The 18,001-nt window shown below is 42.2% G+C and overlaps 1 long non-coding RNA gene across 3 annotated transcripts in view; it reads right to left on the bottom strand.

Moving 5' to 3' along the window:
* Positions 1-18,001, bottom strand: part of LOC146062475 (uncharacterized) — a 54,523-nt gene that overhangs the window by 26,428 nt on the left and 10,094 nt on the right. Inside the window, exons 3-4 of one of the 3 annotated variants that reach the window (XR_014471339.1) lie at positions 4,449-4,573; positions 1,909-2,052 (exon numbers count right to left, since the gene is read on the bottom strand). This is a non-coding gene — a long non-coding RNA (uncharacterized LOC146062475). Of the gene's footprint in view, positions 1-1,908; positions 2,053-4,448; positions 4,574-13,336; positions 13,459-18,001 lie in introns of those variants that run through there. The other 2 variants (XR_014471340.1, XR_014471341.1) reach the window with 2 other exon arrangements.

Below are 18,001 nucleotides of genomic sequence, written 5' to 3'. Positions count from 1 at the left end.
CAAAAACCCAGCAACAAAACCCGAGTTTTTGTAGGGGCGGCAATAAGAACATGGTATTAGTGGAACGTCTGGAACCACAGCGGCAGAACCACAGAAGCAGAACTACCATTGGTGCAGCAGGTGCAGTGCACCGGGGTCCCTGAAGACTAAGGGGCCCACTGCTGCCCCTATCAGCCTCTTCCTGTCACCCACGGCTTTTCCCTGTCACACTCTGGCTCACCTTGCCTCTCCCTGTCACCCTCTGCTACTCTCCCTGCAATCCAATGACATGTTGCATATTGTGAACTTAGGTTAGGGTGGAAGAGGCAGGGCCGTCTTTCCTATTGGGCACGATGGGCACTTGCCAAGGGGCCCTACGACCTAGGGGCCCAACCAAATGGGAAATACGGCTGGGAACCGGACGGTGGGGTCCGGGCACATACCCTTGTAGTTTCCGGATGGTCCTACACCGCAGCGTGAGCCATGAAGGGGAGTGGCTTGCCAAGGCTACAGCTCCCAAGGTGCCCTGTGGGGGACTCAGCGCTGCTCACTCACCCTAGCAATGAGCAGCCCTTCCACTACTGCAGTGCACATGGCCGTGGGGCAGGGATTGATGCTGTGCTGGACTGCTGGCCAATGGTGTAGCTAGGTGCCATGGTGCCCAGAGCAAGGGCATGTTTCATGCCCCTCCCCCCCAATTTGGAGTAGGTGAGGCTCCTGCGCAATGAAAAGGGGTAGTGGCCTAACATTATCCCAGACGCCTTAATGCTCATTGCACATTTTAGCGAACTTTGTAATACCAATTACACATAAAGCCACATGCCGTAATGTCAATTACACATAAGGCCACACATGATGCCCATTGCATACTATATAACAAATTGAAATGCCCATTACATACTATAGAAAAAACCGTAATGCTCAATACACATTTGCCACATAAGTGCCACTTACCTACATGCTCGATGCCAGGGGCTTCATATTCGATGCCAAGGGGCTTCATGCTCGATGCCCTGGGGGACTGAAATTGCTTGTTGCCCTGGGGGACTGAAATTGCTTGTTGCCAAGGGGGACTGAGCCGTGGGTATAGGCCCCGCCCCCTTTTATTAGGCCACGCCCATGAAATTTGCAGTGCGCATATGAGTGTCTCTCCTGCCCCTGAATTAAAGTTGGGAGGTATGCCCAGGTCCAGGTAATATATACACACCCCCTCCCCCTCGGCGCCCTACATGTCACCCGGCACAGCAGTGAGCGGGGAGCAGGGAGCGGGCAGAGGAGCAGGCAGGGCTGGCGGGCGAGCTGGTGGCGCCCTGCATGTCACCCGGCACAGCGGGGAGCGGGCAGGGGAACAGGCAGAACTGGCGGTGTAGGGAAGTGCAAGGCTGGCGGGCGAGCTGGCAGTGCAGGCACGGCTCTGGCGCCTTCTGATCTTCCAGCGCCCGGAGCTTGTGCTCTGCAGGCTCCACCCTCGCTACGCCCCTGCTGCTGGGGGAAGACAAGGTAGGTGGCAGCAGTAGCAGCACTCAGCATGTGTGGGGGTGGGGGGGTTCCTGGCAAACTAATTCACTGGGGGGCTCCTGGCAAACTAATTCACTGGGGGGCTCCCGGCAAACTAATTCGCAGGGGGGGGCAGTGAATAAGTTTGTCCAGGGGCCCTCACTAATGTTAAGACGGATCGGGGAAGAGTGGGGCCCAGATTATTTTTTTCTTCCCACAAATTCTGCCACTGAAGAACCAGTTTTATCTCCACTGGAAGGAGAAGATCTGCCTGGTTGTTGTCTTTGCTGTGTGTGTCAATTAGGGAACATCATTGATATGCAAAGTACGTTGTTTATCCTCTCAATGGGGGAAGTTGTTTATTTTGAAAATCAGTTGAAATGTTAGAAATTGTCTGAAGCATACACTAATCTGTAGGCAATTTGTCCTGATTGCACAGATTTAGTATAAACAATTGTTAGGACTTTCAGTTGAATTCAGGCTGCTGCTATTTTTGTTTTGCAGCCTGTGGGGTAGGCCTGTAGGTTGTTGCTGTAATGGTGATAATTGTCATGTCCTGACATCAATACAATACTTCTGAAAGTCAAAATGAGTGAAATAATAATAGTAAGAATAATCGTAGTAGCAATAAAAATAATCATAATAATTAATAATAGTAATAATAATAGTAGTAGCAGTAACAATAATAATAATAATAATAATAATTATTATTATTATTATTATTATTAATAATAATAATAATAATAACAATATTAATAATAATGGGCACTATAGTAATGATACTACTACCAATAAAAATAATAATAATAGTGATATTATAATAAGTTGTTATTATTATTATTATTATTATTATTATTATTATTATTATCCAGTTATTCTAATGCTGTGTACACACGGTCCGATTTCCTTTCCGATGTTGACGATATAGTCAACATCGGATCGGCATCGGATCAACATCGGATGCAGATCGCAAGGGTTTTAACCCTTGCAATCCCGATCCGATCCCGATGCGCGTTCACGTATCGGAAGCCAGAAAGTCTTGGCTGCCTTGTCTATATAGTGCAGATCTGCACTATATAGTCAAGATAGGATGCAAATCGGATGTGCCTTAAGATCCTATCCACGATCCTATCTGATCAGATCGTGGATAGGATCTTAAGGCACATCTAACGTGTGTACACACCATAAGTAATCATAAAAAATTATATTATAAATAGTTATTTTCATATTACATACAGAAATAGGTAACGTGATGCAGTTTCACACTAGTGACTGTGCAATTCCACAAGATTGCTGTTATATCAAATGGAACACTATAAATTAAATTAATCCTAATAAACAAAAAAAAAGCTACACTTATTTGGACCATGAATTAGGCTAATATCCAGCTACAATATAACCTCTATAAAATCTAGAACACAATGCTTGTTTACCAAAGTGTTGTTCCCACATTCACCATTAGGTGGCAATCTAAACACGTTGAAGTGGAGCAATATTCTAATAAATTAGCAACCATTTACTCAGCTAAGTGGCGCATAATGCATCTAAAAGAGCTTATGTGTTTCATTTTGAAAAGTGCAAGAAATCTCATCGGGCCAAGAATACTTTCCCAACCTTCATTGCAAATCTCCTGATAGTTACTTTCAACTCATTGGACTGGGTTAATTTTTATTATTATTATTATTATTATTATTTCTGTGCAGGTTATATAAATCTGTTTTAGTGAGCAAAATTTAAACTTGCACCAATATATGAGTTAAATACTTTTAATTCTTAAATGAGTGACCATAGCTAAATACTCCTGTGCACAGTGCTTGGTTACAATACAACATATTGCATTATTGTTTAGCATGCAGTGACTCCCTGCTGTGACTTAAACAAGTTTTCAGTGCACAATTATAACAGTTGCCTGTAAACTGATCAGCCCTCTTACAAGAATGAACTCATCTCACTGCCTGGACTCACACATATTCACCCTGCATTGCCCTGGGATTAGTAGTTGGATTTCAGCTTTTCTAATTAAAGTGTCTGCAGTATGTATAATGTCTTGCTACTCCACATCATCTGTGTTACACAACTAAGAATAGACAGAAGGAATGTAGAGCAACCTATTCCCAAACATCATGAATGACATCACCACCGTGACCTACAATTTGCTGGAAGGGGAAGAACGAGCCGATAAACTTGTGTTCACATAATGTGCAGTGGTATGAGCTACTAATATTTTCTTAAAGGTGTATTTTATATTTGTCATCATCAGCCATATTCTTATCCCCTCCTTGTGTTAAAGTAGTGAGGCTGAAATTGCAGTTAATTTGATCAATAGAATGTTCACATTTATTTCACCAGATGAGTGTGATATTAATGTGGATGTTATAGAATGTAAATAACAGGGTCCCCCCGACAGCACAAATAATGTATCAGATAGTGTGAGAGTTATTACAGAACTACATGTGACAGAGACAATTCTATAATGTGGGGAGGGGATTATAGTTAGAGAAATATACAGTCAAAGTAGCAAGGTCCTCTAACAGCACAGAGTATAGATGTCAGGAGCAATTTTGCTGTTATCAGATAATTTGTTATACATACACATGTATTCAGTTATTGCATACCAAGAGTCAACGGGAACATACAGGCATGTCTTTATGTTTTCTGATGATGCTTAAGATTTTGCTTGTATTCTTACGAAGCTAGGGTGATTGCATGGGTCACGCCTCCGACCATTGTATCAGCCAAAAATGCCAGCGGGCAGCTTGACATATAAATAGTTATTGATTTAATACCAAGACAATTTTTTATTTTTTTAGTTTTTGTATTGCATTCTTATTTTTGTATTCTTTACAAATATTTATTATTTTGTGCATGTGTACCTTTTAGCTAAAACTATTATACTTCCCAACAAAGGCTTTAGTCATCTGACTAAACCCTTTCTGGTCAAATAAATGTTTACTATTGGGATTCTATCTCACCTGCTGAGATGTTCTGTATTGCTTGCAGCTAAGGCTCTTGTTGAATTGCAGAAGCTTTGTACATGTCTCACTTTCTGCCAGAACTGTTTCCTAGACTGAGGAGTGGGGTTCTGAAATACTGTATTCTGAATTAAGAAGATACATTAATATAAAGTGCTTATATTTCCATTATTGGTAATATTGGGGCAAAAAACAACAATTTTATCAGATACAGATACATCAAGGAACAACATGGAATGACTTTGCAAACTACAGATACAAAAAAAAATGAAATCTAGATAGATAGATAGATAGATAGATAGATAGATAGATAGATAGATAGATAGATAGATAGATAGATAGATAGATAGATTTTCACATGTCATTGAATGTGGTGGTATTGAACCAACTAGTTACATTTTTATATCCTGTTAGTTCTCGTTAACCGTTTGAATGCTAAACGTTGCTGTGAGAAACGTGCAAAATATCCACTACAAATGCCAGGGTCGAAGTCGAGGAATATGAATCACGTTAGTTAATGATATGAAGTCAATTCATTGAAGTTTTATTAAACATTGCGCCAAAAAAGAAAACAGTTGCCATGACGACGTTGACATTTTTAGCAGATATTTTTCCCATCTCTCATAGCAACGTCGGCACTCAAATGGTTAATTACAGGATCAATAACATTAGTTGAAATGATCTTAGAATGATACACAACATCGGTACCATTCGCTTAGTTGCTTTGCGATATAAACCTTACAATATATGCTTTGTATTGTACAACAAGGAATCGGCTTATATTTCATCTCTCCCCACCGAGTGGATAGAGGCAGGTTTAATGCAAGAACTTTATCATGTTTCTCTGCATGTTCTGTTCTAAATGTGCTAATTGCAGTACTGTCAAACCACACATGCTATGTCATATCATATGTAACACAGCTGTGGTGATTTAAGTGCGGAATAGAAAGTAGGTGGAGATACTGCACAGACAATAACAAGCTATTTTCTCATTTAGTTAATTTCTGCAATGATTTGACAATGGAAGAGATACAATGTGTGCAAGATGTAAATGGGTCCTTTGTTTCACTTGAATATAGCTAGTGAGAAATTAGTAGATATGTATAATATAAGACATTGGGGGGAAAAAAATCAGCTTTAGAAATGTTTTGACATTGAAATATTAGAATATCTGCATATTTTGAAACAAAATAATTAAACTGGCAATTTCATCAAAATTAGACAATTCAGTAAAATTTATCGGAATATGATAGGTCTTCTTCATGTTGTAACTCAGTATTTTAGGGTTGGAGTACCACGCCGTCCTCACATGGGAACAAGCAGGGGTTTCAGTTTTATCAGCTTAATTAATTAATTAATTAATTGGAATTACTCCTTAGTGGTCATGATTTACAATAGGCCTTCATTTGATAAATCCATGTTCGCTTCCAACTCAATAGGACTAGAAAATTTCATTAGAAATCTTATTTAATTATCATAATTTGGCTCTGTAAGTGAGCAAAGGTCAGCTGAAACATTAGCATATTATCATATATTTATTTGTATAGACTTGATACATTTTAGTTGAATTTGCCAACAGACTAATAGATGTATCACTTGATATAGGTTTCTTGGGTTCTTCATTATACTATTAGTATATAGGTTTCCTAGCCACCTAATGGACAGACATATTTCTTGATGCAGGTTACTTGGGTTCTCCAGTAAACTATTCAATGCATTAGTTGATACAGGTTTCTAGGGTTCTACAACAAATTATTCGGTGCGTCACTTGATAATGCTCCTTGGGTTCTCCAGTAGACTAATAGACATACTGTATCACCTGAAACAGGTTGCTTTGGTTCTCCAGCATACTATTCCATACATCACTTTATACAGATTGCTTGGGTACTCCGGCAGGCTATTATATGTTTCACTTTATAGAGGTTTCTTGGGTTCTCTAGCAAACCAATAGATATGCTACTTGATACAGATTGCTTGGGTTCTCCAGAAGACTCATTAATAATTGACAAATAGTTTTAATGTGTGCTTTATATTCATCATAAGGTTGCTATGGGCAATTCCATCTGAGATAGAGAGAGAGCAATGAAGATCTTTCTTTTACAATTGTCTTCTTTTGATTTAGTTTTAAATGGAAACAAACACTGTTAATCATGTATAAATGTATACATTTAGTAAGACTCCCCCTCCTCATAATTATGAATGCTACTGCTTGCCCATTTAAATTGGAAAGCCTGTAACATTATTGTGGAGGCCTTTCCCAATTCTTTCTAGACCACTAGCTAGCATTATACTTAAAGAAACAGCTCTGTTAAATCTAGTTTATACCAAATCATTGAATGCTAGCAAAAGGGAAGGTTTATTAAGGTTGGCCACTGAAGGACAACACCTGAAATAGTTTGACATGGCTAAGGTCAACAGGATCTTAAGGTCAACACAAGCATTAAGGTGCCCACACACTAGAAAGATCTGCGATCATAAGATGTGCGCATAAATTAGCCTTCAAATCTTTTGTCCGATCTGGACAAAAAATTTCAGGCAAGTGCACATCTTTACCAAAGATTTTTCTTAAGATCCCGTGTGCGTTCCTATGGATATTTTGTTAAATCTTCTGATCTTTTGTGCAGCACGTAAGATCAGAAGATTTAGCAAAAGATCCACGGGAGCGAGCAAAAATCGTTCTAGTGTGTGGGCACCTTTAGGTCGACAACGGGAAGGTCAAAATGTTTTATGACATTTTAAACAAATAAAATGTAAAATAAACTAAACACATTAGATATGACATAGATATTAGACTTCTTATACATGTTATATAAATACTCAAGAATGTTTACTTATTACATCTTTAGATACATTAAGGAGCTTTAACCACCTTTGTAGAAATTACAAAAAATGCTTTTAAAAACTATATATTCATATCCAAATATGTTGAACACTATTGAAGGAACCAATGTTATCAAGAGGAACCAGACATTTCTGGGAAATCTGTTGGATGGATGTTTCCTTACTATATGCCTATTATCCATTTTCCTTGGATAGGAGAATACTTTTAAGAGAGTCTGCAGATGTGTTTTTATTGTGTTTTTTCTATAGTGTTTTATGTTAATGTATATTTGCATATTGAGATACTCCAATACAGAGGACCTTCTAATGTGTGCAATATAAAAGTCTCTATCATATGCTCAATAACCTAGTGGTCTTGAAGTAAAAGTATTAAATTCAACTGGATTCTTCTGAATTTTACCATATGCCATCTATGTAGATGGAAATAATGCAGGAGAGCAGCCTCTCATGCACTATTTGTTCTATTAAAGTGAACAGGGTGAAAAAAATTACAACAGCAAAATGCCATCTTAAGATGAGCTGATTGGACAAACCTTCAAAATGCATCTCATTCCACAGCTTGGTAAACCTTACAACATCACATCCTACCAGTGACAGAACTTATGGGTTGTGGGCCCAAGTGCAAAAATGTAATTTGGGCCTCCCTCCTCCGCTCCAAGTTCACAAAATGCAACACAGCAGTGGATGACAAAGAGAGGTAGAGGGTGACAGGGAGAGGCAGGGGGAGGCAGAGTGTGACAGGGTAAAACAGTGGGTGCCAGGAAGAGGGTAACAGAGGCGGAAGTGGGCCCCATAGTCCTACTACACCAATTGTAGTTCCGCCTCTGCATCATACAAAAAACCTATGGGGGCATTGTCTCCTGTTGAAATTGGAGATATCTGCTGTGGACCTTTCATCATACATTTGGGGTGATACTAAATATTTGATACTTAATATTAATGATAAGTAAGTACCTAAAAGTTTTTCTAGAATTTTTCTTTTTTTTCTATTTTTCGAATTATGCTTTTTTCATTGTGAGTCTTCACAATGTACAAAGAATGTGTTCAAAGCTAGTTCACTTAAATGCAAATCATTGTGTGTTGTGTTCCTTTGTAAAAGGCTGTCATCTAAATAAGTGTTTTTTTCGCTAATATTGATAATTTTCTATATAACTAACATCATAGGCGCCCGAGCACCCACGGAAGGTGAGGAGCACCCACAGGGATCCTGGCAGCGCCGCAGCGGGGTCCCAGCAGCGGATATGTCGTCAGCAGCGGGGGTCCCTGTGGCAGATGGGCACTAGTAGCGGTATTAATACCGCTGCTAGTTCCCGTCTTCCGCAGGGACCCCTGCTGCTGACGGCATATCTGCTGCTGGGACCCCGCTGCGGCGCTGCCAGGACCCCGCTGCGGCGCTGCCAGGAACCCCTGCGGCGCTGCCAGGATGTGGGGAGCAACCACCGGCAAAAATGTAAGCCGGCGCCCCTGACTAACATAACACAAAGCATTACTACCATGTACTAGCAGAAGAATCATACGTCTCTATTAATTAAATCAATAACTTGAGTTAGTTAAAAAAAACTATTCCGAATGTTAAGTATAGATTGTTATCTCCACTAATATATTTTAAGATATCGTCTATATAATGGAACGGGTCACTAGCAGACAGTGACCAAGTAATCATGTTTGATACTTAATATTAATAATAAGTAAGCCCCTATAAGTTTTTCTAGAATTTTTCTTTTTTTTTCTATTTTTCTATTTTTCGAATTATGCTTTTTTTCATTGTGAGTCTTCACAATGTACAGTACAAAGAATGTGTTCAAAGCTAGTTCACTTAAATGTAAATCATTGTGTGTTGTGTTCCTTTGTAAAAGGCTGTCATCTAAATAAGTGTTTTTTTCCGCTAATATTGATAATTTTCTATATAACTAACATCATAGGCGCCGAAACCGTGGGTGCTCCGGGGCCCGAGCACCCACGGAAGGTGAGGAGCATCCACAGGGATCCTGGCAGCGCCGCAGCGGGGTCCCAGCAGCGGATATGTCGGCAGCAGCGGGGGTCCCTGTGGCAGATGGGAACTAGTAGCGGTATTAATACCGCTGCTAGTTCCCGTCTTACGCAGGGTCCCCCGCTGCTGACGGCATATCCGTTGCTGGGACCCTGATGCGGCACTGCCAGGACCCCACTGCGGCACTGCCAGGAACCCCTGCGGCGCTGCCAGGATGTGGGGAGCACCCACCGGCAAAAATGTAAGCCGGCGCCCCTGACTAACATAACACAAAGCATTACTACCATGTACTAGCAGAAGAATCATATGTCTCTATTAATTAAATCAATAACTTGAGTTAGTTAAAAAAAAAAACTATTCTGAATGTTAAGTATAGATTGTTATCTCCACTAATATATTTTAAGATATCAGCTATATAATGTAAAGAGTCACTAGCAGACAGTGACCAAGTAATCATATTGGTATGATCCGGACCGAGCGTTCCTGGTACAATGACAGTCACAGCCCTATTCCTCAGGCAACAACTGCTTTAATGTGAAAGTTCTACAAGTACTATTGTCACTTTTCATCAGTTCTTTATTATATGCAGACCTTGTTCTTAGTGTTACAATGGCTCTACCTCTGATTATACGCCCAAGTCTCAAAACAGACACATTGCACAGTTCACATTCATGGCTATTATACTCACAGCGCTACAGGGGAAACTTGTTCTATCATGATGATGGTAAATGCTAGTTACAGAATAGCCCTTTTTATCAATAATATGCTACATATCATTTATCCCGGCTTTGGAGACAACTATGAAAATGTATTATCAAGATGGCTCATTGTAAGGGAATTCAATTGCAAGTACTTAAGTTTTATGAAGAAAAACTGTGGTCATATCTATTGGTGTATCATCATATTATCAATAATACCAGAATGTCGGCATTGAGACAAGTCCTAACCGCACCATAACAATAGAGGCAGCCTAACCCTAACCACAGCATAACATAAAGAGCACCATCACCCTAACACAGCGGATACCTAAGTGCACCTTAACTCTTACTGCAGCCTAACTCTTACCACAGCCTAACCCTAACCACAGCTTTTGTCTAACCACACCAAAATCCTAACCGCACCATAACCATAATAAAGGCAGCCTAACTTTAAGTGCACCATAACCCTAACCACAGCCAAACTGTAACCGCAGCCTAGCCTTAACCACACCATAACCCTTACTACAGCCTAACCCTAAAATTGTCTCTTGACATTCTGTATGTCAACATTAACTACGTCAACATTATGACCATTATGTTGACAAATTCAACATATTCAATGTTGACATTTTGGGGGTCATTCAGACCTGGTCGCTGCTCTGTGAAATTACAGAGCCCTATGATCAGAAAGCCACTGCCGTACCAGAGTGATATTCCAATCTGCGCACGGCTGCGAAACGCTTGTGGAAATTTAGCACATGGGCAAATAGCTGCAAATCCATTTGCATCGAATGATGTTTCCACTGTGTGCAGTCTGCGTATCCCAGAACCTACTCAGTATGTGCAATAGGCTAATGAAGGCCAGAGCTGATGTCACATGCCTTCCCTGAAAATGCCTGGGCATGCCTGCATTTTCCCTGACACTCCCAGTAAATGGGCGATTACCACCCCAAATGAGGCTGAATGAGGCCCTCAGATCTGTATGCATGCAAAGACGATCGATAATCAAACGCCCTGAGAAATCGATGGGCTACGATCGAGTCTGAATCACCCCCTTTAGCTATGTAGACTTTCTGAAGGTTGAAATTCGGGCCTCTGTTTACCACACTAAACACCTCCAAAATGGAGGCAACAAATGTTCATGTGCGTGCCGCATAATAGGAATTGTTGGCATGAGTCCAGCATGTGGTACTTTGTGTCTCATGGATTTCAGTAGTTGCAGGTTAAATGATAGGCTGATATTTAGTTAGGCGCACACAAAATGGCTGCCTCTATTGTGTGATAGTGTGAGGTACTACCTTGTTTAAAATTAAAAGCAGGCCTAGTTTAGTGCAGAGATAATGGCTTATTTTATTCCGTAGAGAGTTTCAATATAATTTTCTTTACTCATAAAATGGCTCCTTCCTGAAAATATATGTATTTCCCATTATCTAGGGCCACGGGCAGAATAGGCTACATTTTTGCACTAAATACACCATTATACCATATTGAACGTATTAGACACAAGTAAACTGGCAACATATTGTCATTATAAATTGGTGTCTCAGAAGATTACAGGCGTTGGTCTTATTCTGGCACTCACTTGAGTAAAATAAAGGATTAAGCTGGATGCCTGACTAATTAAATGGGCCTCTGGGTCTGTATATTAAGCTCTAATCAAATATAACAGTGATCATTTCAACTTAGCCTGTCGGAGGTTTCTATAGTAGCACATGTGCGTTACAATCTCCCCAACAAATGTTAGTTTGGTTCCTGAAAGCTACATGAGTGTGTGTGTCTTCAGTAGCCCTGGCTCAATACAAACAGACTAACACATTAACAAACATCTCCTTGTGTTACAGACACACACAGTAAGAATACAAATATCACACGTTCTCAAACTACTGTGTGAGGTGCTCGGAGACGGCATGAATGCACTGCACACAGTCACACTTTCTGCGCTGGGTGCTAGCTGTGTACACTGACTATTATTAGCCTAGCACCGGCGTATTCTGTTATGCTTTAAAATTGGGAACAAAACAAAATACAGAGGTAAGAGAGCCACAAGCTTAAAATCTATAGGGGAATAGGCGCTTTGTACATAGGCGGGAGTGCTACTGGCACAACCAGACTGCAGAGGTTCTTGTTGGGTATAATGGAGTTGCACAGGAATGTTGCGCAATAATGTGTAGGAAGACAACATATGCAAAGTTTTGTGTGGACTGTATTGGGGGATGTCATTGGGTAGGGTAGCTTATTGAGGTGGAATATGTTATATTCACAGAACTATGGAATGTTCGGAGGTAAGAACACGGGAGGGAATTCCACATGTTTGTGCAGCCCAAACAAGAGTCCTATAACTGTAATACCCATTTCTCATCGCAATGCTGGGTTGGACCCAGGATCTCGATCCCAGTACCGACCCGTGACCAACCCAGGTCTGGTGCTTTCACAAGAAACACTGGCTAGCCATTATACAGAGGGTGACTCAGATATAACTCTTCTTATAATCTGGATCGAATTGACGGGTTGGTCAACTTGGGTTATAAGCTTCGGTGCTTTCACCGAGCACCTCGACCCGAGTCAACGTTGTCACCAACCCTGCAATAACCCTTGTCTGAGGTGCAATGTCAAAGGGGTATAAGTGGATGCAGGTAAGATATTGAGGGGGTGATGTATGATAAACCATGTATCTTCCATTATACAACAGGACCTGCTTTACCTGTTTAGCACAGCAAAGGGGGTCCCTGAAGCATCAAAATGTAGCATAGTTTGCCAAAGAGAGAGAGTGTTAAATTCACTTTTTACAGTACTCTCTGCCTCTGTGCTTGCCTACATTCTGTGCATGCGCCGGTCAGAAATCCCCCAGCAGTACCCACAGCTCTACTGAAAAATAATTATTATTTTTTGTTGCCAACAGCCAGGTACAGTGTTGTGGTGGGGTAACGACAGATGCAGCCGTCAAAATTGATAGCTGCAGTTGTTGGAACAGTCATTGCCACTGACCAATCATATAATGGCTGGCACATCAGCACGCTATCTTGTAGATAGGACAACAACATCTCCACATTAATACATGATGCCGACGTGGAACTACGACGTGGAACTAGCGCACATAACATGCACTGATACCACTAAACCCCATAATGCCAAATAAAAGTTCTACCCCAGAGTGTGGATGAGAGACGCTGAGCTTAAGCAATCGGCCTGAAGGACCCACCGTGGCCAGTTTCCAGAGGAGGGGCGACCAACTGCCACAGAAGCTCGGTTATCCAGTAGAGAGTGCATGCTCTGGGGCTCTTGATAAATACATTTTGTAAATACCAATTGAACATGCAATATACCAGATTAGTAACACCAATACATTGTAGAAAACCCACCTGTATAGTATATGGTAGCATATGTATAATGTGTCATTCAAAGGCACAGTCTGGAACCTGATCCTTCAAGGAGAAGGTGGCCCCATGTACCCCTGTGGGCCAGTCCAATCCTGCATAAGGATCTAGCAGGGAGAGATAAGAGAAAAGATGCCAGTTGGTGTAGTTAGGTAGATAACCTTAAGCATGAGTAGATGAGCCCCAATCAAGATAAAACAGTGTCTGTCGCTGAATTGGATGCAGTCAGTGGCAGATTTTACCTATGGGCTCAGGACTGCAGTCTCCCCTGAAACATCCGCCACCTCCTTCAGTCAGTGAAGCCAGATTCAGTCTGTGTCATGAACTGTGACCGCAGCCGTCACTGTTTTTCATGTGCTGTGTGAGTTTAGTACTCTAGTACAGCTGTGTCCTAGATTGATCCAGCCTGTGTCTGAGTATTCCAGTAAGCATACCTGCCATGTATCCTGTGAGATCCTGTCTGTGTCAGAGAACCATTGCATCCAGTCTGTGAGATCTAGTCTGTGTCCAGCATCTGTATGGTGTTGTGAGTACCAGCGGCTTCCCCACACATTGTGGAGGAAGTTGCACCTTTTGATACTATCTGCCATTGGTATTCTCACCGTGCCAGCTGGAGCCATAGGTCTTGTCCTCCGACAGAGTCAGAGAGGCGGTTAGTGCGCAGGACTAACTACATGCTAACTTGTCTTATTTGTGTTTCTTGCTTGTGTGTCTCATGGCAGATGCTGGAGATATTGGTCTAGCCTTGCAACGGTGTCGCATAGGTGGTTAGGTTGCAGACCTATCCGCAATACCTTGGTTATAGTTCTTGTTTGATTTATTGTAACAAATTCACATTATAGCGGTAAAGGCTGCAGATCCTGTGTTCAGTCCTTGTCTGCAAGGTTCCATGTGCTAGGCTATGCTCATGTGCTGAGCCTAGTTTAGCTTTGTGTTGTCTAGTCAGTTTTTCCTCTGACTAGTACCCTGACTCGGTTGGGACTTTTGTCACAATGTACTTTAATACACTAGGTGGCAATAGCTCCGTCGAACTCAGCGTGGTGGTTCTTCTTAATATAAGAGCGGTCAGACCAAATAGATATTTTAAAATTTATTAAACAGATTTACTGGATCACAGTTGATCCCAATTCATCAACCTGTGGCACGCAGGCCAACAATAAATTAATTCTTCAAACAAACACACTCAGGATTTTTATTATGCCGGAACGTGCGCTGCTCCCTCTCGCCACTTCTGTTCCTCTGCGGCCACAATAGCTCAACCTTATCTGAGTGTTTTCTTATTATAATTAACAATTGTATTTACGTCACTACCATAACATGCATAAATAAGTAACTTCCCCACCACAGTCTATGTAAACTTACTGTGCTATTATTGCGCAATAATGGGGTTAGGTGAATAACTAACTTTCCTGTTTTATCTTATTATTACTCTAGACGTTACATCAATGACAACTAAAACTATCTTCACTGAACACGGCAGCCATATTAGGCTAAAAGGTAACAATGACAATGGATACAAAATACCTTACTGTGTACACCTGTAGTTCTGACCCGGTTCCCTAAGGGTCACGACCCCTCCCTGAAGTCCCCAACGTCCTATCTGTCCCGAAATAGTCTCTGAATCTCACGGGGTGTAGCAGTTCCTTAAGGGGAAATCTTTATGGTGTTACTCGTGGTTAAGGTGTTCTGGGATGGCACGGGGTTAAGGTTATACGGATATCAATGCCTGTAGTACGGTCCACACTGACTCGCCGGCTTGCTACTGATGAATAAGTAATCCTGGGCTTCCCCTGGTATGGTACCGGGTTTCACCCTTAATTAACTGGCTCACTAGGTTATGGTTATGCCTCCTACAAGCGCTGGTCTATTTCTGGCAGCTCTGGATATTTTACACTGCGCAATAGAGGGCGTCCCCTGATGCTTTTACCATCGGGTTTAGCCCTTGGCCTCCTTAGTTACTGTTGCTGCGTAGTTGCATCTATGTGTACCACGATACTGAGGTAATGCCTCCCCTAAGGCCTCCCCTGACCCGATTGGTCGGGTTTCGCCCTTCCCCTGCTGCAGTCACCTTGAGTGACAGGGATATGGGGAACTGATGCTGGCAAACCTAGTATGGGCGGGTACGTATGCAGACTCACCACTTCTATCTTCTCTCTCATAGGCAGTGACGCGGCGTAGATCCGGCCTCCTCGATGACGCAGCGGGGATCTCTCACTCGATACCCCGTCACCAAGGCTGGCTCGTCCTCCGCTGCACGGGGATCACCTCGCTGACCACCTTCGCTTATACTGGGAGCTGGACCCCCGGGATCACCACCGGCAATCGGTAAGTACCGTCACTATCTCTCGGGATACCCGCTCGGTCCTTCAGACGCAGCTCTGCTCACTTCTCTAACCTTCCCAACGACTGCCCTACAGCCGTTACTGCCAGTGCTTTTAACTCCTTGCTCCCGTGCGCAGCGGTCGTTTCTCCCTGACAGCACGCTCCAGGCAGCTTTATTAGTCCTGCACAGTAAATTACAACGTTCTCACGCGGTCTATCAGCATGATGCTGAGAGGCCTCTAACAGTGCCTCAGTCTCTGCACCCAGCACAGCAACTTTACTATACAGTTTTCTTTTAATAAAATTCCCTATCCACAACATAACAATACTAATATAACATCTACAGTGACTGGGGTAGGCTGTCACACTTTGTCTCCCTGCGAAAGACTATATGGCATCCCTGTACAGGGTGGAGCTAGTCTGCCCTGGAAAGGCGGCTATTAGTGGCAAAGTCTAAGACTTCCGCAGGTGTCAGCCGACTCAGGGTATAGTAATAGAGCCAGGGTCAGGCTCAGGTGCTGCTGTGGCTTCACCACCTTGGCCACAGAAGCACAAATCAGGCTGTAATAAACACCTTGCAGCCCTACCTATCAAAGCGAGGGTTAACTCTGAGCTCACCCCAGATTATCATAATAGTCTGTGGGACTGCACCGGCTTCTTTGTGATTTCATTTTGGAAATCCTACTTGCCAGTCATCCACATAACCTGGCATTCCTGCCTACCAGTCTCCCTGCATCCCCAAAAGAGTGGACCCCCCCCCCCGCATTCTTCCCACTTTCTAATAAAGTAGACAGAATGGGGAGCTAAATATACTAAATTTGCAGTCTGCCAGAGGGGCCTAATTAACATAAAATTGCTTCATTCGTAGGTGGAGCCTATTGACATGATTCTTTCAGCCCCACCCTTGACACAGCATAGCTGCTTCTCCTTCCTGTAATTCTCACAGACAGCTGGTAAAGTAGGTAAGTATGAGGTTAGGGTTCAAATGTGGAAGGGCTGGATTAGGATTAGAATTCTAACCGTGATCCGTTGGGATTCTGCCCACTGGGATACTGCTGCCACTCTTTTGACTGTCAGGAACCGGACTCCCGGGATTTCATACCCAACCCCTCGAGTAACCTAGTGACGAAGTCCTATAATAGTTGTCTGCAAGGTATAATCAAAAGTTGCTTTAATTTAGAATTGATTGTATATGCAAAATACACTCAGGAGCCCAAAGCAGGTAAAATGTCGTGTAAAAATGTTAAAGCACTTCCTGCTATGGAGTTGTTATATGTGTGAGTTCATAGACGTGCAGCAGTTATTATTATATAGCTTACAGCTACTTATGTGCGCCATTCACAGTAATAATAAATCAGTTTAACAGGTTTTACTGACCAGGTCAGTCATTATGCTATTGTCAGTCAGATCTCTTTGGCTTCACTAATCCCAGAGTCAATTTAATAGCTTTTTCCATTGTTCATTGTGGTAATGGCTCTGACTTCTAGGGAGACTGACATGACTTTCTGGTCATAGTTTTCTTTTCAGATTTTGCTTATTATTATTTATTTATTTTATTTTGCTAATATATTCCAGAACCTATGTGCCTCTTCAGAGTTGGATGTTCAGTAGTCGTCAGTAATTGCATGCATGTATCTAAATGCAGATATACACTGGTATGCAGGTATGCATTTGTAATGTCTCTATTGGTACATTGGTTTCATATATGTTATCATTATCAGCGTGCATGGCCAGAGGTATCTTGGGGGGGGGGGTAGTATGGTGACACCTGGTGCACTTTATCCAACTGCATGCCAGAGGCACATGTATGCAAAGAACTATTGCACGCACTGTTGGCTCCTCCACTGTGACAGAAGCCAAGTGATGCAGCAGAATGTCAGCTTCCATTGATGACACCTAGATGAAGGTCGCACCCCCTCTAGTGACACCACTTCACATTGCACTAGCCCTAGCCTTGCTGCAACAGTCCTACATTTTTGCATTTACACAGCCAGAGGTGGAACCTCCAATGGTGCAGCAGTGGGGCCCCTGGGGACTAAGGGGCCCATTAACGCCCAGACCAGCAATGACTTCTTAGGTTGGGGTGGAAGAGGTGGACAAATTATATTTTTGCACCTCAACACACCACTCACAAGTTCCACCACAGTACACAGCCTCAGTAAGCAGCATCTGTGCTAATGCAAGTGGAGATGAGACTGACTTGCTCATCCTTGTGCATGCTACCATCCGGAGAATACGCAATGTGAAGGAAATGTTTTTGTGCATGGGCCTCTAAATCAGCCAACTATCTGACGCATAACATCAAACACAGAGTAGGGAAACATTCCT

This window comes from Crinia signifera, chromosome 3 (genome assembly GCF_055691185.1).
Source record: "Crinia signifera chromosome 3, ASM5569118v1, whole genome shotgun sequence".
NCBI lineage: Eukaryota > Metazoa > Chordata > Amphibia > Anura > Myobatrachidae > Crinia > Crinia signifera.
This window is presented reverse-complemented; position numbering and strand designations above follow the sequence as displayed.